This window comes from Equus przewalskii, chromosome 1 (assembly GCF_037783145.1).
Source record: "Equus przewalskii isolate Varuska chromosome 1, EquPr2, whole genome shotgun sequence".
Lineage (NCBI taxonomy): Eukaryota > Metazoa > Chordata > Mammalia > Perissodactyla > Equidae > Equus > Equus przewalskii.
The window spans coordinates 129,490,197-129,515,401 of NC_091831.1; the positions used below are offsets into that span (position 1 = coordinate 129,490,197).

The window sequence follows — 25,205 nt, forward strand, 5'->3', positions numbered from 1 at the left end:
GCCCTAATCTGGCACCAATGGTAGACATCAATAATCTATCATGCCATGTTTCTCAGCACAGGGCCTCAGGCAGCATCATAAAACAGCTGCAGCTGGAGCTCCAGGTGAATCCCTTTTGTCATCCTGAATGTAGGATCTGTAAGCTCCAGCACCATTTCCCCTATTGTCCGGAAGAGTGTTGGCCCCAGTAAAACTGTGAAGGGGTGAGGTCTGTCTTTGGCCTCCAAGCCCTCTCCCCCCAACTCCCTCCTACAGATGTTCAGAATTGGGCTCTCTCTCCCAACAGTCATCCGTGCTCTGTCCCACCTGCCCTCTTCCTCGGGGTCCTGGGGAGCTGAGCACCTCACTGACCATTGGTTGGTGATAATGGAGGAACAATGGATTCGAATCACAGCCGCACCTCCACAACCGATGTCCTCTCTCTGAGGCTGTCTTCTCCTCTGTGAAGGAGACTCATTATATCCTCCTATGGATCCTAGCCACAGCACTAAGGAACAGAACAGAAGTGAGGCCTTGTATTTCTAAGACTTTTAAATTGCAATGATCTCTATCCACCTAAGAAAGTCTTACTTTTAATCACCAGAGCCAACGCTCCCAGACATTTTAACAGGGGACTTTGAAGGCACAACTTTTTAGTCTGAAAGGAATATCCTAATGTGGAATTTTTAACTTGTATAGCTATCTGGGGGCAAGCCAGGCCTTGCGGCACCTTCAAATCCTCACGCTGCAGCAGAACTTAATTCGTGTGACGCCTCACATTCGATAAACGGCCTGTCACTTTCTCTTAAGAGCACTCCGTTGCTATTTTAGTGGCATCAGCATTGCTGTTCCAGCGAGGCTTTGTAACTTTCCTACCTGGTAGACACTACAAATTCCTTACTGCCCCCCCCCCACCCCCCTGGCCTTTTTATCAAGGGCTGGTGATGGAGGGTGGCAAGCTGGGCAGGGGAATGTGGTGGGTAAAATGCTGTCCAGGCTGAGACCGCCCCAGCTGGGAGCATCACACATCTCTGCCCCCAGGGCAGGGAGAGCACAGCCAAGCAGAGGGAGGGTTATTTTTAATCCCAAAGATGCAGCATTTGAGAACGAACAGCCTCCATCCTGCCAAATGAGTGTGGGCCCGGAGGTGTCAGGAGGCGGCTGCTTCCCCTCCATCTCCCCAGGCCCCCCAGACACCAGAGCTGGGTGGCAGGGCGTATTTTTACACAAGCTGATTTGCTGTGCTCTCTCAGTGCCACTGGGTCCTGTGAGGACCGAGTGGGAGTCCCATACACCATGACCTTTAAAGCCAGTCGGGCCCTAAGCTGAGACAGTGGTGCCCGCTGTCCCCGGGGCAACCATCTCATGTTGCTGGACGCTCCCGACCTCTCCACCTGCCGCCCACATCCCCACCCCAGCCGCAAACAGCTGAAGGCCACTTTAGAGTGTCTTGTTTACTTCTTTTCTTTTTTCCTCTTCCCCCTTCTTCCTTTGCTCTCTGTAACACAAATAATTCATATTCACTGTAGAAAAATTAGAAAATTGAGATAAGCAAAAAAAAAAAAAAGAAAACTCTCCATACCCACCTGACCCCATCCTACTGTGGGTGGCTGAGGACCCACACTTGTTAATATTTGGCAGATCTTTTCCCTGGCTTTTTTCTATAAATATTTACATATAGGGTATTTATTTTTTCAAAACACTGAGTTCCACCCAAGGCCTGGCACTGAGGAAACCAGGATGGCTCCTCATTCAGGATGAATGCTGTGTTATCTCCTAGTGAGGTCTATGGGCTCGATGTCAGGGTGGTTATGATATGACCAGGAAACGTTTAGCATGGTACCTGGTCCCACAGCCGCGCTCAGTACGACTGACTTTCCTCTCCAGCCTCATCTTTCCTGGCAGCAATCATTTTCCCTGTGTCAGCCTTTAGTTCGGGGTCACTTGATTCGGGACCGCTCTGGTATACTGGTTAAGAAGACAAGCTCGGGGCCGGCCCAGTGGCGCAGTGGTTAAATGTGCATGTTCCGCTTGGGTCACTCCAAGCAGGTTCGCCGATTCGGATCCTGGGTGCGGACATGGCACCACTTGTCAAGCCATGCTGTGGCAGGTGTCCCACATATAAAGTGGGGGAAGATGGGCACGGATATTAGCTCAGGGCCAGTCTTCCTCAGCAAAAAGAGGAGGATTGGCAGCAGGTGTTAGCTCAGGGCTGATCTTCCTCAAAAAAAAAGACAAGCTCAGAAGTCAGGAGGCTTGGGTCTAAGTGTTTGCCCTGACTCTACATAACTGTGCAGTTGGGCAAATGGTCTACCTTCTTAGTGTCACATCTCCTCATTTGTAAAAGAGTGACGAAGATGTGAGAATTCAGAGCAGCCGGAAGAGTTGCTAGCACATAGTAAGTGCTCGATAAATATTAACTCTTGTTCTGCTATTATTACTGTGTTTTCCACTCCTATGGAACACCTCCTACATTTCATGTGCTAGTCAAGCTTCCTGTATGATTTGGGGGCAAGTTAATTAACTTTTCTCTTCCTTCCTTCCTTCAGGGCAGTTGGGGGATGAAATGAGATGGGGAGTGTTTCATTGCATGAAGCAATTTCCTGGAGCCTGGCTATCAGGAGATTTAACACATTTGCATTATGGAGTCACCAGAACTCATTAACATATTGGAAAGATGTTAATAGCGTTAATTGGGACTCTCATGCACATTCAACTCCAGGTGTTGAAGGCAGATCATGAGAACATGGGGGTTTGCCATGCTATTTGTACTACTTTTGTGTGTGTTTGAAAAGTTCCATAATAAAAAGTTTATACATACGGTATGTATGTATATGTATGTGTGTATATATGTGTCCTGAAAAGTCCATATCACTCTCTTTTACTTTCATATTTCTTCTGCGTTGTTTTAATATACTTTTTTGCAATGTTCAAGAATCTTTTTTGTTAATCAAGACAATAAAACCATTAAAAATGCCTCCCAAGCCAGCCCTGATTGGCTAGCAGTTAAAGTTTGGTGCGCTCCACTTCAGCGGCCTGGGTTCGGTTCCCAAGTGTGGAACCACACCACTTGTCTATCAGTAGCCATGCTGTGATGGCAGCTCACATAGAAGAACTAGAAGGACCTACAACTAGAATATCCAACTGTGTACTGGGGCTTTGGGGAGGAAAAAAAAAAGAGAGAGGAAGATTGGCAACAGATCTTAGCTCAAGGCGAATCTTTCCAACAAAAAAACCAAACAAACCTCCCCCTTGAGATGCTCTGGTGTTGGCAGAGGCCACGCTGATCTATCTCAGGGTCTTCACTCCGGGCTGGGCACACCCATGCAGAATTCCCAGCTGACAGGCGATAGGGACAAAGAGCAGACACGCTCGGGTACCTGGTGCCAGGCTGTCCCTCTTCCTTTGCTTTCTCTCCTAGTATTGGCTTCCAGCCCTCTTTTGGGTCACACTTGTCCTATCTATGTCACTGCCCAGCACTTGGTGTCCCCACTAAAACTCTGAGAACAGAAGAGGCGGAGATTAGAGACATCCACCTGGATCAATCACAGAACATTCCGCCTCAAGGCTAGGGGACCCTGACATCCGACCCCTCCGTCTTCCAGGCTAGTCAGCAAGCTGCTCAGTCCCTCTCACTCTCTCTTTTTGGCACCCCTTCCGATTTTTGGCAACCACACAGATGCCAATCCTTGATGCTTCACAGGACCAAGTTCACCTTGCTTTTTGTGATCATCCAGATGCTTTGATTGGTTTTGTCGCTACCGCCATGATTATTATGAATAATTTCAGCTTGCAGGTATGGAGTGTCAAACGCTGTGCATGGACAGGCCTTGCCTCATCTAATCCACACAACAGCCAATGAGGTCCATACTATTAGCCCGTTTTTCAGATGAAAAAACTGACACTTACAGAGGTCTAGTGACTCATCCAGGGTCACAGAGTTAATAAATGGAGACAAATTCCAGGCCATCTGATTCCAAACTCATGATCTTAACATTACGCTAATCAGAGACTCTTTTTCCATCCCCAGAAAGAGGAGGGGGGTGTAAAAGAATGGCTAACTCTCCCTAGACCTACCCCACATGTGGGTGTGCGTGTGCGCGTGTGTGAGAGAGAGAGAGGGAGAGAGGGAGGAGAGCATCTAAATGTAGAGAAAGAACAATACAGAGATATAGCACAGTCTGGTAAGACCTTGACTCTGGCCTTCAGCACACACGGATCCTGTCTCAGCTCTCATGATCATCAGCCCTGTTCTCTCGAGCAACCCACTTCTTCTTTCTGGACCTCAGTTTCCTCATCTGTAAAACTGAAATAACAAAACCCAGGCCACAGTTAGCAAGCACATTCAATATGATGCCAAGTGGAAAGTGCCCAGTGCAGTGCTTGACCACAGCAGGCGCTGGAAAATAAAGGCGCTCCTTCCCACAGTCCCTGGCTCAGGAGGGAGGGTCCCACAGCGGGCCTGGGACTGAGAACAGAGAATGGAGAGCGGGAGGGGGCGGGTGGTGCCACGTTGGCGCCTGCGCACACCGGGTGGGGCAGGGGGACAGTGCCTCCACTGGAAATTGACCGGCTGTACCTTGAGAGCCACAGAGTCTAGTTTGCCCTCCCGGCCGCTCTGTGGCTTCCCCAGACCCTTGCCAAGGGTGCTGGCCAGCTCGCCACACACCCTCCTCCCTGCTCCCTCTCTCCCTGCAGCTCTCAGTCAAACAGAAGCTCCACTTCCTTGCAGGCAACATGGGCCACAGTCACATGTGCTGGGCGGCAGGTGGTCTGCAAGTCCCAGAGGGGTGTCTGGTTCGAGAAGCTGGGCCACCTGTGCTGTGAGCCAGCTTCTTCTAGAAAACTGTAGGGGAGGAAGACCTTTCCTCTACCCGCTCTGGGTTCTTCTGGCCAGAGGACGAATTAAATTCACATGAGACAGAATAACAGGAGAAAATTAAACAAAGCTTTATAACATGTATACATGGGAGAGACTCAGGCAACCTGAGCAACTCGCCAAAATGGTGGAAGTTCTCCCCTTAAATACCACCCTCAGGTAAAGACAAAGGAGGATGTTGGGGATGGGGGAAGTCAATCATGGGGGGTTACCAAAAAAGCACAGTAAACAAGGGTCAGGTTATTATGCAGATTTGAGTCCCTGCCTTCCACATTGATGAGAGTTTCTAGAGATAGGGTCATTCCCCTTCTTCCTGTACAGAGAGGGAGACACCTTTACAGATGGAGATGTCCTTTACAAATGTAAATGTCTCTTAACAAAGGGTAAGTAAATTCTACTTTTCAGAGTTTCTTTCCTGTCTGCAGTTTTTTAAAAGTAACCAGCCCTGAATAATCCTCATGCCAAAGAGATATATCTTGGGGTGGCCAATTCCAGTCCTCTACAAAACCAAGACTTGAATCAAGTGCATTTCTAACCCTGGCTCCCCATGATGGACAAACACACAGACATACACATGCAGAGACACACAGACACACAAACACACAGACACATAGAGACACACAGAGAAATGCACATGCAGACACAGACACAGAGGGACACACAGACACACAAAGACCTGGACGCAGACACACATAGACATACACAGACACACACACAGCCATGCAGAGACACACAGAAACACACAAACACACACTGAGACACATACAGCCTGTCTGACGCTCATTAGCCACAGAGACACAGAAACACAGAGACACAGGCACACAGATGCGCAGTCATGCACACCGGCTCCGTCCCTCCCCTGGGGCCCAGCCAGCCTCCCCCACCCCCCCCCCCAGGTCCCTAACCCTGCGGTTGTGCCTCTTTGGTCGAATAAGGGGAGGTGGGAAGGGGCCTGAGATTCCACAGATATTTCCCAGCGCTCTCCTCCTGAGGCACTTCCAGTTGAACCTTCATCTCTGGGCAAGCGTCCAGGGCCCGTGGGCCCCAGGCTGAGTCATGTAGAGAGAGTTCCACAGCCTCTAGTCGCCTTTCTAGCCTCGTCCAGGTCCCAGACCTTTCAAAAACTCACAGGTTGTACGGTCTGCAAAGGTGCCCACAGAAACTCCGATCGGTGTGGATTTAATCACTGGGTATTTTTAAAGCCTCATCTGGAGGTAATTTGGAATTTAAATTACCAGGATAGAGGATATTTTTACCAGAAGAAGGGCTTGCAGTAGTTATATCCTGTCAGTTATTGATCAACCATTTCCAAAGGTTAAAAAAAAAGTAAGACCTGTTTTACCAAATATGTTAGAAAAATTCCCTTCAGGATTTGGTCATTATTAGCAGAACCAATATAAATTGTTCCACAACACTTGGGAATGTGTTCCATGACACATTTCACATATTTCCTAAATCACTACTGAGACACTGCCCCGCCGCAGGACCTCGGACAATTCAATCCCAGCCACTTCACAGGGCCTCTCACTCTCCTTCCAGACAGACTCCGAGGCCTTCAGGATGCCAGAGACTTGCGGAAGTGCATCAGGTCTGCGAGGTCACTGCTGAGTTGCCCATTGTCCAAGCGCTGGTGGACCAGTTGGAGGCTGCTGCTGCTCACAGCATCCTCTCCAAGTCCGAGACCGCGGGGCAAGTGTTCAGTCCCCAGACATCTCTTCCCCCGCTTAGGTCTCCCCGAAGGCCCTGCCACCTCCAGAGTGCTGGTGCAGGCGCAGCACTCCAGGCTCCTGCCAGCCCGTAATGACCTCTGGGCCCTGGGCCCCTTCCTGGGCCCCTCCCCGTCCCCCTCCTCTCTAACAATTAGTGTTAAGTCTCCAGACCCTTAGAAAAATCTAAGAAAGGAAGGCCTCTAACCTTCCCTTAGGGCAAGAGAGGCCCAGCCCTCCAAGACACTCGGGCCTCTGGAGAGGAAGGGGGGAAAATACCTCACATTCTTTTCCAGTGAGCCTGCCGAAGAAAAACAGACATGGTTAACTTCCCAGTCATGGTAGCCCCTGACTTAGTCAATAATTACCTAATTTACTTAGTAATCCACACTCTTTGGGGAGTAGATAGAGCTGTGGGTCAAAAACAGAAAACAAAAACAAAAACCCTTCTTGGAATAAAGGTATAGAATCCCTTGGCTTCTGTAATTTTCAGTCTCTCTAGAATGTTCCTGTTTAGACAGAGATGGGTTCAAACCCACAAAGAGACCATTTAGTAGCTTGTCTGATAGCTTGGCCTTGTTGTTGTTCTTCCTCATGGAAGAATTGCACCCCATTTGAGACTGATGAAGTTGAGAGAGGAGGTGACACTCACACTCAAGTAAACATGGGCTAGCTTCAACTCACACCAAACAAACCCCACATAAGGCAGTGGAGCTTATGGTTAAGAGGAATAGCTGTGGAATCAAGTAGACCAGAGTTTGGGTTCCGGCTCCATTGCTTTTTAGCTGTGTGACTTCAGGCAAGTTATTTCACCTCTCTGAGCCTCAATTTCTTCATTGCTAAAATGGAGATGAGAAAGGGCCTCACAGGATTAGGTGAAAGTTAAATGACAGTCGCCAAGATGGTGGTATAAATTCACGCTGTGAGGAATACCCTCTGCTCCAAACACATATAGAAGGAGAAAATGAAAATGACATAGCTGCATTCAAGAACCAATATTAACATCTCTGTGGACAAGGCTGAGATGCATTCTACGTATCTCCTCCAAGGGTCCCTCGTGGGATGGACCCCTGCTTGCTCAGGGTGGGAGCAGCATTCTCTTCATATCTGGTTCATTCTTCCCAGCCCCCTCCTCCACTCCTATTCTTTGAATCATTTCCTAAAATAAACAAGCTCCAGACAAGCCCTTATCTCAGACTCTGCTTTTTGGGTGAGTCTAGACTAAGATGGCTGGAAAGCAGACAAACAATGAAACAAAGAAAAGGAGTGGTAAATAGAAAACAAAATGTGGCAGAAATAAGTTAAAATATATTAGTCCTTATAATAAATGTAAACATATTACCTATTAAAAGATAGACTATCAGATTAGATAAAACAAATGAACAAAGTTTATAAGAGGTACACCGAAAGCAAAACCACAAAAAAGGTTGAAAATAAAAAGTTAGGAAAAGATATACCTGTCTAACGCAAACCAAAAATAAACATATCCTTATGGGTGGAATTGTGTTCCCCAAATCGATATCCTGAAGTCCTAACCCCACTGCCTCAGAAGGTGGCCTTATTTGGAAATAGGGTCTGGGCAGATGTAATTAGTTAAGATGAGGTCATACTGGAGTAGGATGGGCCCGTCATCCAGTATGACTTGTGTCCTTATAAGAAGAGGAGGGAGACGCAGACACGTAGGTAGATGGCCATGCGGCAGTGGAGGCAGAGACTGGAATTATGCCGCCATGAGCCGAAGAACTCGTAGGACCCCCAGAAGCTGGAAGAGGCAAGGCAGGAAGCTGTCCTGGAGGACCTGGGGGAGCACGGCCCCCCAGCACTCTGACAGTTCACCTCAGAACTGTGAAAGAGTAAATGTCTGTTGATCTAAGCGACCCAGTTTGTGGTAATTTGCTATGGCAGCCCCAGAAAACTAATCCACACGTCTAGCAATATTTATATCCGACCAAACAAAATTTAAGACCAAAGTATTATTAGGAATAAACAAAGATAATACATAATCATAAAAGCAACATCCCATCAAGAATATATAATGATTATGAATTTGTATGCACCTCATATAACTGAATAATAAAGAGAAGTTCAAAATTCATATTCACGGTAGAATATTTTTAGGATGCTTTTATCAGGACCTGACAGATCAAGTGGATAAAAAACGAGGAAAGATATGTAAGACGTGAAGAGCTAATTTCGTCAGCCTGATCCGGTATGGGTGTATGGAAGCCTGCCTCAGAATAGAGAATACACATGCTTTTCAAGCACACGTTGACCATTTTAGCAAAGGAAGTCTCAATAAATTGTAAATACTTCATAGTATGAAAATCATATTTCCCATCCACAATACTGTTAAATTAGAAACAAACATACCTCTAAATATATTGTGGATTAAAGAGAAAGTCTTAATGAAAATTACAAAATATTTAGACTTGAACACTATGAAAGAACTACATAACTAAACTTACCTAGAGGTAAATTTATAGCTTTAAAATACCTTACCAGAAAAACAAGATTGAAAGTAAGTTAATTAAAAGTTTAATACAAGAAGCTAGAAAAAGAAAATGAATGAGATATTGCATTTAAAGTCCTTCACGTAAGGTGGCCACACAGTGAGCACTCAATAGAAGGAAGTGCTTAATAAATGGAAATTGTAGGTGTTGTTATTCCACCCGTAACCTTCCAATTAAAAGAGCTTTTCTTTCCAGGATTAGGTAAAAATTTCATAAGTAACTTGTGAATTGTGATTTACAATAAATATAGATTTGATCTTTATCCTTGTTCCTGGCACAGAGCTCCTAAAACCATTGGAATTTCCTGTAATGCGAGCAATAAAGGTGTCTTTTGTTATGTGAATGAGGTGACTTTTGGGAAGCCCCTAATTCACCTAACGATGGGGACTGGTCACCAGAAGCACCAACCCTGTGATTAGAGGGTTAGAACTTTCAGTCCCCCATTCCTCCCACCTCCGGGGAAGAGCGAAGGGGTTGGAGGTTGAATCAATTGCCAAAGGCCAATGATTTAATCAATCATGCCTATGTAATGAAGCCTCTATAAAAACCCAAAAGGATGGGATTTAGAGAGTTTCCAGTTTGGTGAACCATGGAGGTGCTGGAAGAGCGGGGAGCTTGGAGAGGCCTGAGCCCCTTCCCACATGCCCTGCCCTATGCATCTTTTCCATATGGCTATTCCTCAATTATAGCCTTTTATAATAAACTGGTAAAGTTGGAACCCCCAATCTATAGCCTGTGGATCAGAAGCACAGGTGACAATGTAGACGTGCAATTGGCATGCGAAGTATGGCGGGGGGGTAGGCGGGACAGACAGGAAACAGACAGTCTTGTAGGACTGAGCCCTTAACCTGTGGAATCTGATGCTGTCTCCAGGTAGATAGTGTCAGAATTGAGTTGAATTGTAGGACACCCAGCTGGCGTTGGATAATTGCTTGGTGTGGGGAAAAAATCCACAAACTGGAACTGGTGTCAGAATCTTACAACTATGGCACACCAAGACAGAGATATCGCTGTGCCCGGAACTTCAGAAATTAATTTTTATTCAGTTTTGCATAGTCCAATAATATTCCAGAAAGATAAATTCTCTGGCCTGAGTTGGTCTTCTCTGCCTGTATTAAATATAAACACATTCTTTCGCCACTGAACGGGCTAAAGCCTGAACCCAGGAGCTCAGCGGTGACATGATACGTATCAATCAAGAAGCCGGGCCCCTTGATGGAAGCTGCCCTCTGAAAGACCTTAATAGCACCCAGGGAGTTCCACCATCAATCCTCCTCTTGGAAGGAAACAAGGGCTTAAATAATTAGAGAGGATCACCTTTCCTAAAGGCGCTGCTGATGTCCCACTTCCCTAGAATTATCCTTCAGAAAAGAGGGAGTGGCCTTTGACAAGCTCGTAATTACAGGGTGTTCTCTAATAATTTGTATTTTTGAATGACAAAATACTATTTGAAGAATATCCAACATCCTTAAAGGAACTCAATGAATGCCATTTTTAGATTGGTAAGGAGATCACTTGACAGAATTCGATAAAAAGGAGGCAAAGAGGGGCTGGCCCCGTGGCCGAGTGGTTAAGTTCGCGCACTCCGCTGCAAGCGGCCCAGTGTTTCGTTGGTTCAAATCCTGGGCGCGGACATGGCACTGCTCATCAAACCACGCCGAGGCAGCGTCCCACATGTCACAACTAGAAGGACCCACAACGAAGAATATACAACTATGTACTGGGGGGCTTTGGGGAGAAAAAGGAAAAAATAAAATCTTTAAAAAAAAAAAAAAAAAAAAGGAGGCAAAGAACTTAATAGAAAGGTACTAATTATTCCCGGGGCAAGGCCTTCACAAATCTGAGCACTGGGTATCATGGCCAACCAGGCTTTTAAAGATCATTGATCAAAATGGTACCGTAAGTGGTTATGTTATAGACGTCACATACATACTTATAAAAAGCTTGGAAAATCTGTCTCACAAAGGATTATGAAAGTGGGCACTTGTGGCTTGGAATAAACTTCCAGTGACAACATGAAACACAAATTCAAAAAGCGCTGGATTTCAAATGATGTAGGGATTAAAGACGGTGAGCTCTGGAAACCTGCGTGAGAGGACTCAGGTAGTGGCTCCGGTGACGATGACCGTGATGTTGAAGATGAGCTTGAGGGTTTGCACAGAAGTGTCTCACGAAATGCAGAGGAGAAAAGAGAGGAAAAAGCAATCGTTCTCTGTTATTTTATATCATATGTAGTTTTAAAGTTTGTTATAAATATTAAATTAAATATCATTAGTAGTATTTGACTTTTCCATCTGTATTCCTAAAAGTTTATATAGTCAAGTTGGCCCCCAAAGTTTTTTTTGTTTAGTTTTTCATTTGCAAAAAGAAAAAAATGAAGCCCAGTTGACTTTTACTCAGGCGTACGTGTTAACCTGTAAAAGGAAAGAAGGAGAGGAGGGTCCCTGACCTTCTGGGCCAACCAAGCCCACTCATGTGGAAGGTAACAGACTACACTCAGACTTGCTTTCTTTGTGCCCCTTTGGATGGGCCTGGTCTTAGTCCCCAGGAACCTGAGCACAATGGGGACACGAGGGAACTTAGAACAATTGCTTTCACTGACCCACGAGCAGTTAATTGCCCAGCGCTTCCTGGGAAGCATTCCTAAGTGCCCTGGACTGAATGCGTCCCCTCCCCAAATGTGCATGTTGAAGCCCTAACCCCCAACGTGATGGTATTAGGAGGTGGGGTCTTTGGGAGGTGATTAGGTTCAGATGATGTCACGAGGGTGGGGCCCCCATGATGATATTAGTGCCTTTATAAGAAGAGGAAGAGACCAGAACTTCCCCTCTCCGCCATGTGAGGATACATCAAGAAGGTAGCCGTCCCCAAGCTAGGAAGAGGGCCTTCACAAAGAGCCGAATCTGCTGGCACCTTGATCTCGGCCTTCTCAGCCTCCAGAACTGTGAGAAATAAATGTCTGTTGTTTAAGCCCCCTAGCCTGTGGTATTTCGTTATAGCAGCCCGAGCCCACTAAGGCACTGAGGATGCTGGGCAGCTCCTGGTGCTAGTTCTTGGGAGGGGATGTTACCGCCATCAGGGTGAAGCCAAGCATCTGTGCAGCAACGTGTCCTTGCCCTTTATCTCCCCGCCTTTATCTTCCTATATACTTTGGAGTAGGAAGGGAATGTTCTGCTGGTCCCTTTGGGCAAGCGAGGAGACTATCCAGCCCTAGATTAATGACGGGAAGGGAGATTTTGCTCACTGATGAGGGAGGAAGACTTGTGGGCGAGGATGCTTGGTTTTCAGGGCCCTCACCTCGCCCTTCTCCTGTACCTGTCTCTGAGTCAACCTGCTTCTCTGTGGGATAAACGAACATAACCCATCGCAACCCTCCCTGCACCTTCTTGGCAGTCATGCAACAAACCTGCACACAGTAAAGAGCATTCATCCACACCATACGTATTTCCTCAGTGCCACTGTGGACTCGGTACTGTGCATGGTACTGGGGATGCTGTGATGAACGAGATAGACACCCATCACAGCTGAAAGCCAAGATTGGGCCTGCCTTTGTTGCAGACAGACTCACATTTCCACGGAGAACGGGCCACGGTAAGCAGCGAGGATGTACTGAACTTCTGTCTGGCTTCCCCTGTGGGACAGCAGTACAGCTGATTTCTCCTGTCAGTGGCTTCCAAAGACCAAGCCCAGCACAGCAAGGAATCATCACTAAAACAGGGGTTGGAAAGGTGCATGATGCCACAGGGACCGCATGGTTTTTGTCCTCATTCAGGAGGTCCCCGGGCATCAACGAGGGCCAGGAGCAGGGATCCGAAACATCGCCATCCTTCACAGCCTGGGAGCTAGTCGCCATCTGCAAAGGGTCCCAACAGGAGCCTCCGGGAGTCATCTTCCCGCCTCCCCTTCCCCCTCTGCCTACGACTCTGAACTGTGGCTACAGCAGCCAGTTGTAACTGAAATGAGAGAGTATAAAATATCCGAGGTTGTTTCCAATTAGTTTTTGTAAGCAGTCCTACAGAGGGGGTCGGGTTTTTAAAGTGCTACTCTGCAGATTGTAATCCTCACTTTCAGCCTCTCGGAGCAGAATGTCCAGAGCACATTCTCTTGGGTCCCCTGGGCGGGAATTCAGAAGCCACCATTTTGGGGTAATTCAGAACCGTCATCCTCCCCTGTCAATTTTACTGATAAAAGTTGTAAATCATTAGAGCTTCAGGCAACTGAATGTGACTGCTGACTTTTCTTTATGACATCTACTAATAGATAAAACAAAAAACACTTTATAAACTCATGTGAATGTCAACGCAAGCTCTTCCTGGTGAAATGCCTTTCCTGCACCCGCTCCATCTCCAATAATGCTGCCCCAGGTGGAGGTTTGGGCCAGGCTTGGCGAGGTGGTAAATGGCCTCAGTTCGTTTCTGGGGGAGGAAGGTTGTTTTCATTGAATTTATAAGCAGAACATGAGGAAATCAGCGAGGCCCATTGGGAAACTGCCCTGATGAGCAGGAGCGAACCATCATGGTTAAAACCCATTTGCATTAATGTGGAAATCCTATCACAAATTCCCCTGCCCTCAATTGTTCATGAAACTCAGATACACATAAGAGGAAGGCCTCAGTTACTGCCAACCCTAGGTGGGTGCACCTCCGGAAGCTGTAGATAAAGACCCCTTCACAGGAAGCTCAGAAAACCCAGGTGGGATGAAGTTTCGGATATCAGAACAATGTCTTTGAGCTCCGTGCCACCTCCAAGGCTCACCGCATGCTATTTCCATCTTCTATGACATCATCCTTCCCCCTTTTCCACTCGGCCGACGCCTAATCATTCTCAAGGGCCAGCTAAAGTCCTGAAAATCAATCTTGGAATCAATCTGGGAAGGATCCTAAATGTCACCTCGTTTTATGATTTACTCCCTTCTAAAATTGAATTCCTTCTATAATTTTGAGCCAGAGTTTGAACACCATGGGTGACCGGGGACTGCCTGCCTGAGATAACCCATTCTAGCTCCGTATAGCTTAATTTTTATTAATTATAATATATACCACTTGTTGTGTGTCACCTTATGCTTGAGACCTGTCACATGATGTAATTCCCACAACAACCCTCTGAGAGGGGTATCTTTATCATTTTATCTCGTTTTACAGAAGAGGAGATCAAATCTGAGGGAGGCCCAATGACCTGCCGGAGGTCACAGAGCTAGGAAGCGGCAGAGCCTGGATGTCTAACTCCACAGACCGTGCCCTGGGCCCCTGCACGGTACCCTGAGGACACCCCGAAGTGCAGAAATTTCTCCCTGTGCCACAGCTGCACTCAAGGGAGAGTTGTAGAGTTGTGTACCATTGTCAAGTTCCCTCTTAGAAGTCTCAGTGCTCTGAGTCTGTTCTAGACACAAAGTATAGCATGTAATGGTCTAAACTTGCAAGTTTTCAGTGGCTACCATTTCAAGAATTTAGTTCACGCTCCAACGAAACTGTAAGTTCCTGGGAGGTGGGACCATAGCTTACGCCCTTATGCTTATTTTGTATGCTTAATCTTCATACATTTAGTTTTCAGGACTTTTTGTTTTCCTTTTGGAATCCAGTGTAGACAGCACTGAGCGCATGCGAGCGCTGACTGAGCCTCTGATGGATTGAGTGGTGGTGAAGAGATTATCAGACAGACTCAGGTGTCCCGGTTTCGGGTTCCAGCTCTGCCACTACAAGACCATGCTTCTCCCCTCTCTGGCCTCAGTGTCCCCTGTGAATTGGATGACGTGTGCCACAACCCCCTTGGATGCTGGCCGCCTAAGTGCTGGAGCTCTCCCAGGTGCAGGACTGGAGGGCAAGGCCAGGGAGAATGAGCCTGTTACTCAGACACCAACCCAGGAAGCAGTGGTGGTCCCCCAGAACACACGGCTGGGTTGAGGAGCTGGATAGAACCCATGGGGCCCGAGCTAACTCCTGTAGGTCCCCCTGGTCTATTTGTCCCTTATGCTCCCTAGGCTGGCAACAAGCAGAAATCCTGCACGATTCAGTCTTCCAGCCTCTAACCTTTTAGGACCTTTCTCAATATTCAGTAAAAGAGTTTCACACAGCATCAGCAAGAAGCCCCAGCAATTTCCCTGGAAAATCTCTCACTGGCCAGCTCACCAAGGAAGTTAGGAAGCTGGTCTGGGTTCAGCCTTCACCACGGTGTTGGGCAATTTTTCATTCATTTCCTTATTTATTTCACCAAAATTTTTTTTTTATAAACCCATCATGTCCTAGGCACTGTGCTGAGTGGTATGTTGTTCCTCATTGCAGAGGAACAAGATTGGACGTGGTTCCTGTCCACAGAGGGCTTATAGTCTCACTGGTGGGGGAAATACTAAGCAAATAATCACACAAAAATATGATTAAAATTTGTGATACATTCCATAAAGAAAAAATACACAGGGCGCTGACAGGAGAGCTACTTTAATCTGAGGATGAGGTTGGATCAGGGAGGGCTTCCTGGAGGAAGTAGCATTAGGCTAAGACCTGAAACATCCAGGAAAGAGGATAGGGTGGGGGTTGAGGAGAGGTTGCCCCAAGCAGGGATAATGTGTGGTCTGATCTACAATATGCTGTGGTGGGTAGGGGTCAGATTCCTAGTCCCAGCTCAGTCTCTCCCTGGCTGTGAAACTTTGTAGGAGTCATCTACCCTCTCTGGGCCTCAGAGTGTTTTTGTTTGTTTTGGTTTTACCCCATCTGTAAAATGGAGACCTGCTACTTCAAGCAAATGTTGTGATGCTTAGATGAAAGCAATGACTAAAACTCTAATTCTAGACAAATAAATATAAGGGATCTGTATCACTGACTCTCCCCCTTGACATTCACTGCATCTGTGGAAGTGAGCTTGCCTGCGGGAGAACTTCAACGGACACTTAGAAAAATGAGAGTGAAGTGGGTTTTCCTTATTTGGATTCTCCACTTTATAAGCAATATACCCAGATTATGAACAGACACATGAGGGGGATACAGAGGGATTGGAAAACCTGGTCCCAGTTGACCCTGAGAGGGAAAAGCCAGCCGACGTGTGATGGGAGAAAGGGGCCCATTAAACAACGCTTACTGACCGTCCTTCTCCCTTCTTTTCCAGATGAGCCTCAAAATGCTTTGCCAAGAATTCTAATGAGAAACAGACACACGCTCTCTCCCTCTCTTTCTCTCTCTCTCCCTCTCTCTCTCATTTGCTCGCTCCGTCCTTCACCTGCAGACTTTTCTAAGCAGAGAGATCGCTGCCACTTCTGCTAAGAGTCCAACAGTGGTTTGTTTCAGTTCTCCCCTGTAGGAATCAGGGCATTGAGCGTCAGAGAAAACATTTCAGATTTTCCCTTACTTTATACTTCAGCCAAAAAGCACAGTGTCGAAATATGAAAGGGAGAAAACCCAGGACATTTGGTGGCGGGTTGGGGCTAGTGGCCCACCGGAAGCCCTGGTAGTTAATTAGCAAAGCCCTTAAGTTGAAAGAAAGTAGAGGGAGCCCAGTTTGCAGGAAGAAATGTTTACTCTGTCGTGTGAACCTCTGTGTTTGTGGTCCCCACCCACCCTCCCACAGACTCCAGCTGGGTCAATGAATCTGTTGTGGAAAAAAGAAAGTCAAGGCGAGACCTCAGGCAGAAAACCGTAGAAGTGGGTTTTGACTCCTTAACCTAAAACAGAGGTTATAAAAGAGATTTGCCAACTTCTACCATCTTGGATTGGGAATTTTCATGACAAATGGGGTCTCTGCTCTTGCCTTTTCAGCCAGAAATCCAGGCCTGCTTCTCCCTCACAGCCTGCCCTCGTCTCCTTGGGGCCTGCTTCCATCTGTCCTGTTTGTTCTCTCTGCTCGGCCTGCAGAGCGAGGATGGGGGCTCTGCAAGGCACTCCTTCCATGAAGCCAGCACAAACCCTCAGCTTCTTTTTCTGCGTTTACATATAACTGTGCAAATATCATTCTTTTCTGTTGCCCACGTCATCCTGTCTCTTAAAAAAAATCTTTATTTTTTTAAAAGCTTCCCTTCTTCTGGGTAATCAGGATAGTGGTTTGCTAAAATATGATTTCAGCTGAAACCAGCATAAGTGGTGGGAAAACCCAGTTCTTTACTTCCCTTTGGGTCTGCCACCCCAGCACTCGCTCCCACAGCACCCCACTCCTTTCTATGGGAGTGACGTGCTCTTTGAACCGGGTTTCATCAACAGCCAAGTTTGCTAAGACAAACTCTTTATCTGGGAGGAACTCCCCTCTAAGCCTGGTGTTTGAACTGTGTGCCATCTGCCAAATGAACACTCAAAAGCTAAAACTGCCTGGAAAACCATTTATATGATACAGTTATGTGAAAGAAAAAAAAAAGCTGGACACAAAACTGGATTTCTCATGTGTTCAAAAGTATGGAACCCAAACATCTTATCAAAAATAAAAATGCCTGCTTAAAAAAAGAAAGGCTGGAAGAAAATATTCTAAAATGTGCTACGGCTGTGAGGGTCGTGGGATGAGAGTGACCTTGGGGCCAGGCCACCTGCCTCCGCGTGGGAGCTCTGAGCAAATCACTGAGTGTCCACGAGCCTCAGTGCTCTCAGCTGAAAATGGGAGTGATGCTTCCCCTCTCTGAGGGTTCCTGCGAGGATTGAATGAAGTGATGTATATGAAAGTTCCAGCACAGTACGTGCAACAACTTTCCTCGGCCTTGTGTTGGCTACTGTTCTGCATTTTCTAGATTTTCCAAGATGTGCATTTGACTCTTATCAAGGGAAAAAGTAAGCTTAAACTAAGGAGGACAACAATATGGTCCATGTTACAGGGACATTTCAACAAGGTAATGTTGCCCAGATTGGATGTCATATCTGGGGTGGGGAAACTTCTAAAGGCAACCTAAAGCTTTAGGAATAACCGGCCTAAAAATGCAATCATTTTATCCTGCCAATAGCCTAGCCTCGTACCTCAATCTGCCATGTTAGAGAGAAGGCTCCATTTCTTAGTAACTGCCCTACTCCAGGCAGCACATTTCGGGGATACTGTTGCCTCCTGCAGTGATGCAAGGAGCTTTGCTTTCTGCTGTGAAAGATGCCCCAGCAGATCAAATCCCTCTGAGAAATGAGAGTCCCGCTATATCTTTGGAAATGGCAAATTCCTCCCTCCCACCAAACTTTTCCATTAGTATCCTTTTGTAACCCATTAAGCCCTTAACAGCGGCTTTGAGGAGTCCCACCTGTTTTCCATCAAGATTTCAACTGTAAGCCAGCACAAACATGTGTGATAAGTTGATGCTAAAATACCATGACACACTCCCAGGATTTACTAGCATTTTATAAATGAAGGAGAAAGCTTTGCCTTTTATAGCTCTGAGCCTCCCAGGCCCAGAGCAAACGTAGCAGTTGCCTCCTGCTAAGCATTCATTACCCATTGCTTCTCCAAGGACCTGGCACCTCCGGTCACTCTGCTGTAAGGGCAGGAGGACCTCTCTCTTTTGGACTGGTAGGTCCGGTGTTCTCAGCCCTGGCCGTAGCTCAGCATCCATGGGGGAGATTGTTAAAAAATACCCAGGCCCAAGTCCCAGCCCCAGAGGTTCCAATTTAGTTGGTCTGGAGGGGACCTAGGTAGCCATAATTTTTAACAGTTCCCCAAAGGCACCCCATGCATAGACAAGATTGAGATCTGCTAAAAACAATCTGGACCGTAAGCAGCATAGTGTAGTGGGAAGAACATGGGCTTAGGAGATAGGAAACAATAGATTTGAATTCCACATTTGAGAAGGATAAACTGTGTTATCTTAGGCAAGTTTCTTAAATTCTTTGAGCCTCAGTTTCTTCATTTCAAAAATGGGGTTAATAATATCTATCTCATAAGGCTGACATTAGGATCAAATGACATAATATACTTAAACTGCAGGATACTGGGTCCTAGACACAGCAGTTGATCAATAGATATTAAGTATTATTATTAATGAGCTGAATGTCAACAGCTATTTCCTCAGAATCAAAGTTCCTTAGGAGAATATATTAATTCCACCATCATCTTGTGCAGAAAACAAAGCCTCTCCTCAAGACAAAGTGCCTATCATATAAAGTTGGTTCAAATTACACTAGAGATCCTAGCCGATGTAACAGAGCCAGAAGAAGGAAGGCAATGCATAGATTGCAATGGAAATATAAAACTGTCTTGATCTGCAGATGGCATGAATGTCTACACAGAAAATCTGACAAATCTTAAAGAATGCTATTGGAACTAAGAAGTTTAGCAAGGTCGGAGCACACAAAGTCAATACACAAAAACCAGCTGTGTTTCTATATGCTAGCAATGAACAATTGAAAATTTTAGTTTAAAAATCAGTAACATTTAAATCAAACCAACAAAATCCGTGACATACTTAGGCATAAATTTGACAAAATATGTGTAGGATCTATATGCTGAAAACTAACAAAAGAAATCAAAGAAAACCTAAAAAACTGAAGTAATATACAGATTGGAGGACTAGCTATTGTTAAGATGTCAATTTTCCCCAAATTGATTGATAGATTGAACATAATCCCAATCAAAATTCCAGGAGGATTTTGAAGAAATCAATAAGCTGATTCTTAAATTTATATGGAAGGGCAAAGGACCTAGAAGAGTCAAAAAACTCTGAAAGAAAAATGAAGTTGGAGGGTTCACACAACCTTATCTCAATACTTACTATGTAACTAGAATAATCAAGACCAAATGGTATTGGTGAATGGAACAAAGAAGGGGGCCCAGAAGTAGAACCACACATATAAGGTCAGTTGATTTTTGACAAAGGTACAAAAGCAATTCAATGGCGAAAGGAGAGTTTTTTCAACAAATTGTGTTGAAACAACTGGCTATCCTAAAAAACAAAAAAAGAATCTTGACACTTGATCCATATTCCATAACTTGTACAAAAATTAACTCAAAATGCACCATAAACTGAAAGGTGAAATCTAAAACTATAAAACTCCTAGAAGAAAGCATAGAAGAAAAATTTCTGTGACATTGGGTTAGACAAAAATTTCTTAGCTATGACACCAAAAGCTCAAAACATAAAAGAAAATGGATAAATCAGACTTCAAAATGAAAAACTTCTGCTCTACAGAAAGCACTGCTAAGAAAATGAAAAGACAAGCCACAGTCTAGGAGAACATTATTGCAAAACACATATCTGACAAAGGACTTAATTATATCCAGAATATGCAAAGGACTCTTTAAACTCAATAAGAAAACAAACAACCCAATTTTTAAAAATGGGCAAAAGATTTGAATGGGCAGCTCACCAAAGAACATATACAAATGGCAAATAAGCATATGTAAATATGCTCAGCATCAGTAGTTATTAGGGTAATTCAAATAAAAACCACTACACATCTATGGAATGGCTAAAATAACAACAACAACAAAAGGACAGTTTCAAGTCCTGGTGAGGATGCGGAGCCACTACAACTCTCATGCATTCTGGTGGGAATGCAAAATGGTACAGCCACTTTGGAAAACAATTTGTTAGCTTATAAAGTTACATAAGCACTTATCATATGACCTGGCAATCTCACTTGTAGGTATTTACCCAAGAGAAATTTCTATGTTTTCACATAGAAACCTGTATGCAAATATTTATAGCAATTTTATTCAAAATCACCAAATGTGGAATAACCTACATGTCCTTTTACTGATGAATGAATAAATAAACTCTGGTATATCTATGTAATGGAATACTACTTAGCAATAAAAAAGGAAAAAGGAAACTACTGATACAACAACATGGTTAAATCTCAGGTGTATTTTAATAAGTGAAAGAAGCCAGACACAAAAGGCCACAATCTGTATGATTCTATTTATGTGACATTCTGTAAAAGAGGGACCTTTAGTGAGAAACAATAGATCAGTGGTTGCCAGGGGTTAGAAACAGAGAGAAAAGATGGACTACATAGTTGCACAGGGAAGTTTTAGAGGTAATGGAAGTGTTCTGTATCTTGATTGTAGTAGTGGTTATATGAATGTATGCGTTTGTCAAAACCCAGAAGTATACATCAAAAAGTGTAAATTTTGCTGTATATAAATTATACCTCAGTTAAAAAAAAAATCGTTGGGAGGCCCAGCCCGGTGGTTCAGCGATTAAGTTCACATGTTCCACTTCGGTGGCCCAGGGGCCACCGGTTGAGATCCCGGGTGCAGACATGGCATGGCTTGTCAAGCCATGCTGTGGCAGGTGTCCCACATATAACGTAGAGGAAGATGGGCACGGATGTTAGCTCAGGGCCAGTCTTCTTCAGCAAAAAGAGGAGGATTGGTGGCAGATGTTAGCTCAGGGCTAATCCTCCTCAAAAAAAAATTGTTGGGGCGTCTCCAAATTGAAGCACTATGGTGTCTTATTTTACATGTAGACTGGCTTGATCCAAAGGTAGCAGTGGGCGGTGAGAGTGATTCCTCCCCAAGGTCAATCACAAAGTTAAGTGAACTGTTTGGAGTAAATTAGACCAGTGGTTTCAAATCCAGGTCATCGGAGCCCTGGGGATTTATCTAAAAAATGTAGTGACTGGGACCATAGAGTGATTTTCTACATTTCAAGAAAAAGGCCTAAGGAAAATCACATTTTACCTAGTAGAAGTTTGCCCAGACAGGCTGAGTACAATCTTAGGTTCTTTTGATTTTGCCTGGAATTCTCTTTTCTGCTAGTCATATAATTCTAGAGAATTTAAAAAGCCAACCTGCAGCTGGGTGGATAAAGTCCTTCCGAAGAAGAAGCCCATGGGGGACAATAATAAAATGGGATTTTGTTGGGGAAAAGTTTGTGAACGTCCAGACTAAGCCATACATTTGAGGGAGACGAAAGAGCATGCTCCTTTGGGAAGGTCTGAAAACCCAAACAAGCTTTTCCTCACCCAGGATAACTTAGGGTCATTCTGTCTAAAGGCAGGGAATGGCCCCTTCCCACCCCACCCCAGATCTCTTCAGGCCTGTAGGAGCTCCAAACCAGACCCGTGTGCACATTGGAGACTGGCCAAAGCACAGACCCCTGAGGTCTGATACCACATATCAGCCCCCTACCCAGAGCACCTCCTCTCTCTGCTCTGAAACACTCCTGGTGAAAGAAGTACCCTTCCAGGGCAAAGCCTCAGCTTCTTTGTTTACAGCTGGCACATCAGTTTCATGATTGTTCATCATAACCAAAAATGTTAGGCTTTTGCACCAACCCACACTAGAAAATTGACACTGAGCCCTGGCTGAGGTGGGAAAATGCGGGAGATTAAAAAGCAACCTTAGACTCACCTGTCCTCGGGCCAGTTAACATGCCCTCCCCTGCTCGGCTTGCACACAACTCAAGGGAGCTTAACAGGATTAGGAGTAAATACCTTGCTATTTTTAACATAGCTCAACTCTCTAATAAATCTCTCCATTGTCCCCGCCCGTGACCTCTTCATAAAGGGAGGCATCTACCCTCAGAGACATAACAGGCAAGACTGGGCAGCGATTTGTCTGGGATCTTACCCTCTGGTGGCCCATGGAGTTCAATACCTAAAAAAGAGATTCATCATCTTTGACATTTGTGCCTTTCATGGCATGGTAGGAAGTTTATGGACTTTGAAGCCAGATAGTGCTGGATTTGAATCCTGATTCTACCACTTACGGGTCATGGTCATGTTATCTTGCTTCTTTGAACCTCAGTTTCCTTTAAAATGAGCATGATATTACCTACCTCACAAAATTGCTAAAAAGATTAGAGATAATGAATGGAGAGTCCCTGACATGGAACTTATTGCCTAGGAGACGCTCAATAAATGTTGGCTACACGCATCCACACACACACGTACGTATATATACATATACATATATATTTAAAATTTAATAAATAATTAGAAGAAAAATAAGATGCACACTCTTTCACTTCTGAATGTTTCTGAGATTGGCATGTGTGTTTTAATTGATGTCAACCAAAATTTGCTGGCAGTGAATCGAGGAGGGAGTCATGACATGGTTGTCATTATGGAGCTGTGCAAACTTAGCCAATCTCTGCAAGCAGGTCACGGAATTGAGAGCTGTGAGAGGCTGCTGCGGCTAATCTGTGCCTTGTGGAAGATTATCACTAGATACTACATGTCCGTCCGTCAAAAGCGTCTGGCTGACTTTCAGATTTCCAGCTATGTGTAATTCAGTTACAGAGAAAATGAAACCATGAGTTTAAGCAATTAGGAAATGCGTGCAAAACCTGGTGTACTAACTGTCTTTACTGAGTGTGGTCAGGAGGTCAAGTTCATGGGCTCAGGCTCCATAAATCTACATTTCTCTGCCAGTATTTGCTGCAATTGGGAAGAATTTTTAGACCCCAAATGTGAAGAAAACTCAGAATCAATTATAGATGGTGACAGTAAAGAAGAAAATGGTACGTGATTGTATAGATAAATAAATGTACACTATTATGTTTTAAAAAATCTTACAATTTGATACATTTCTCTTTTTCGGACACTCCGTATTAAATTGACAATGCATCAATACATCTTGCAATTGATGGCTGGTACCACACATGTTGATGTTGATATTTTCTGTGACATTGGCCGACTAGGCTGATTCAATATTAGCAGTGGCAATATGTGTGGCCAATGAACACATCCAACCTCATTAATGATTAGGAAAACACAAATAAAGACAACAATGAGATACCATTTTATAACCATTCCTTTGGGCAAAAAATGCAAAAGTCTGACCATCCCAAGTGTTGGAGAGAATGTGGATTTACAAGAGCTCATTTACATTCCTTGTAGGAACGTAGCATAGTACAACTGCTTTAGAAAACAGTTTGATAGTTTCTCACAAAGTTGAACATGCACCTACCCTACGACCCGGCCATCCCTTTCCTAGTTCACGTCTCTTGCACATGTGCACCAAAAATCCTGTACACGGAACTGGCTAGTTCAGCTTGCAACTCAAACAATCACACAAATGCTGTTTCTCAAGGCATCCATGGTCCTTTGCTATGCAGCAGAAGTACTTTATGTGTGCTTCCTACTTTGTCCCACAGAATATGAGAGACATGTATTCAAGGGTTGAGGTTTAATAAAATTAATAACTTTTACTGTGTCATCAAGATATAATCTTAAGTGAAACCGCCCAATTTTTGTGGAGAATGTGTGATAATTTAGATACATTGACCACTGGTACAGTCGAGTGGTGCTGCCTTGATTTGTGCTAAGTCACCTGCAGTTTTACCCACTACTGCTTTTGCACCATCAGTGCAAATGTCAACAGAGTGGAAAAGGCAAACGATGTCTTAGAATTGTTATGAAAATAGTTTTGACTTTGCCGATTCTCTGTAAGGACCTCAGGGACCCTCAGGGGCAGGGGATACTCTGAGGGGGGCTGCTGCACGGTCTTCCAGTGTACGAATATACCACAATTTAACTTATTTATTCTAATGTTGGTGGACATTTGGGTAGTTTCCAGTTGGAGGCAACTTCAAATAGTGTGTAGCAAGCTTTTTAAATAAGTTTTTCTCCCTGCTACATAAAACATGTACTTAACCTAGTACCTGACATCCAGTAGATGTTCTTTTTTCTTTAAAGATTGGCACCTGAGCTAACATCTGTTGCCAATCTTCTATTTTTTTTTTCTTGTTCTTCTCCCCAAATTCCCCCAGTACACAGTTGTATATTCTATTTGTAGGTCCTTCTAGTTGTGGCATGTGGGACACCGCCTTAGCATGGCCTGAGGAGTGGTGCCATGTCCATGCCCAGGATCTGAACTGGCAAAACCCTGGGCCGCCGAAGTGGAGCACGCAAACTTAACCACTTGGCCACGGGGCCGGTCCCTCAATAGACATTTAATAAATCATGGTCATTAAACTTTCTTTACAGAGATGTCCTAATTATGTTCTGTTTAGGATCCCCCTACCCTATCCCATATCGTACACAGTGGAATCTCTATGACTACAGATGATAACAAGACATTTTCTTGAAAAGCCGTGGAAAGGAATGAATTAGTCACATCGGAAAAGGCAGAAACCAGAAAATTAACCTCTTCCCTCCCCTCACTCTGGTCCCCCAGGACGTTCCTGAATTTTTCCACAGCTTAGGGGCAGGGATAAAACGCCTGGAAGAGCTGCGGCCCCTTCCCCACAGGAAGCAGCCTCCAGCCAAGAAAAGGAAGCTTGGAGAACAGCTGATGTCTGTC

At 44.9% G+C, this 25,205-nt stretch overlaps 1 long non-coding RNA gene across 1 annotated transcript; it reads right to left on the reverse strand.

The window, feature by feature from the left end:
* Positions 1-1,418: 1,418 nt before the first annotated feature.
* On the reverse strand, positions 1,419-3,419 carry LOC139078210 (uncharacterized). The gene is made up of 2 exons (XR_011531134.1): positions 3,225-3,419; positions 1,419-1,477 (listed from the first exon to the last, which is right to left on the reverse strand). It is a non-coding gene; the product is annotated as an uncharacterized lncRNA (long non-coding RNA).
* Positions 3,420-25,205: the final 21,786 nt, after the last annotated feature.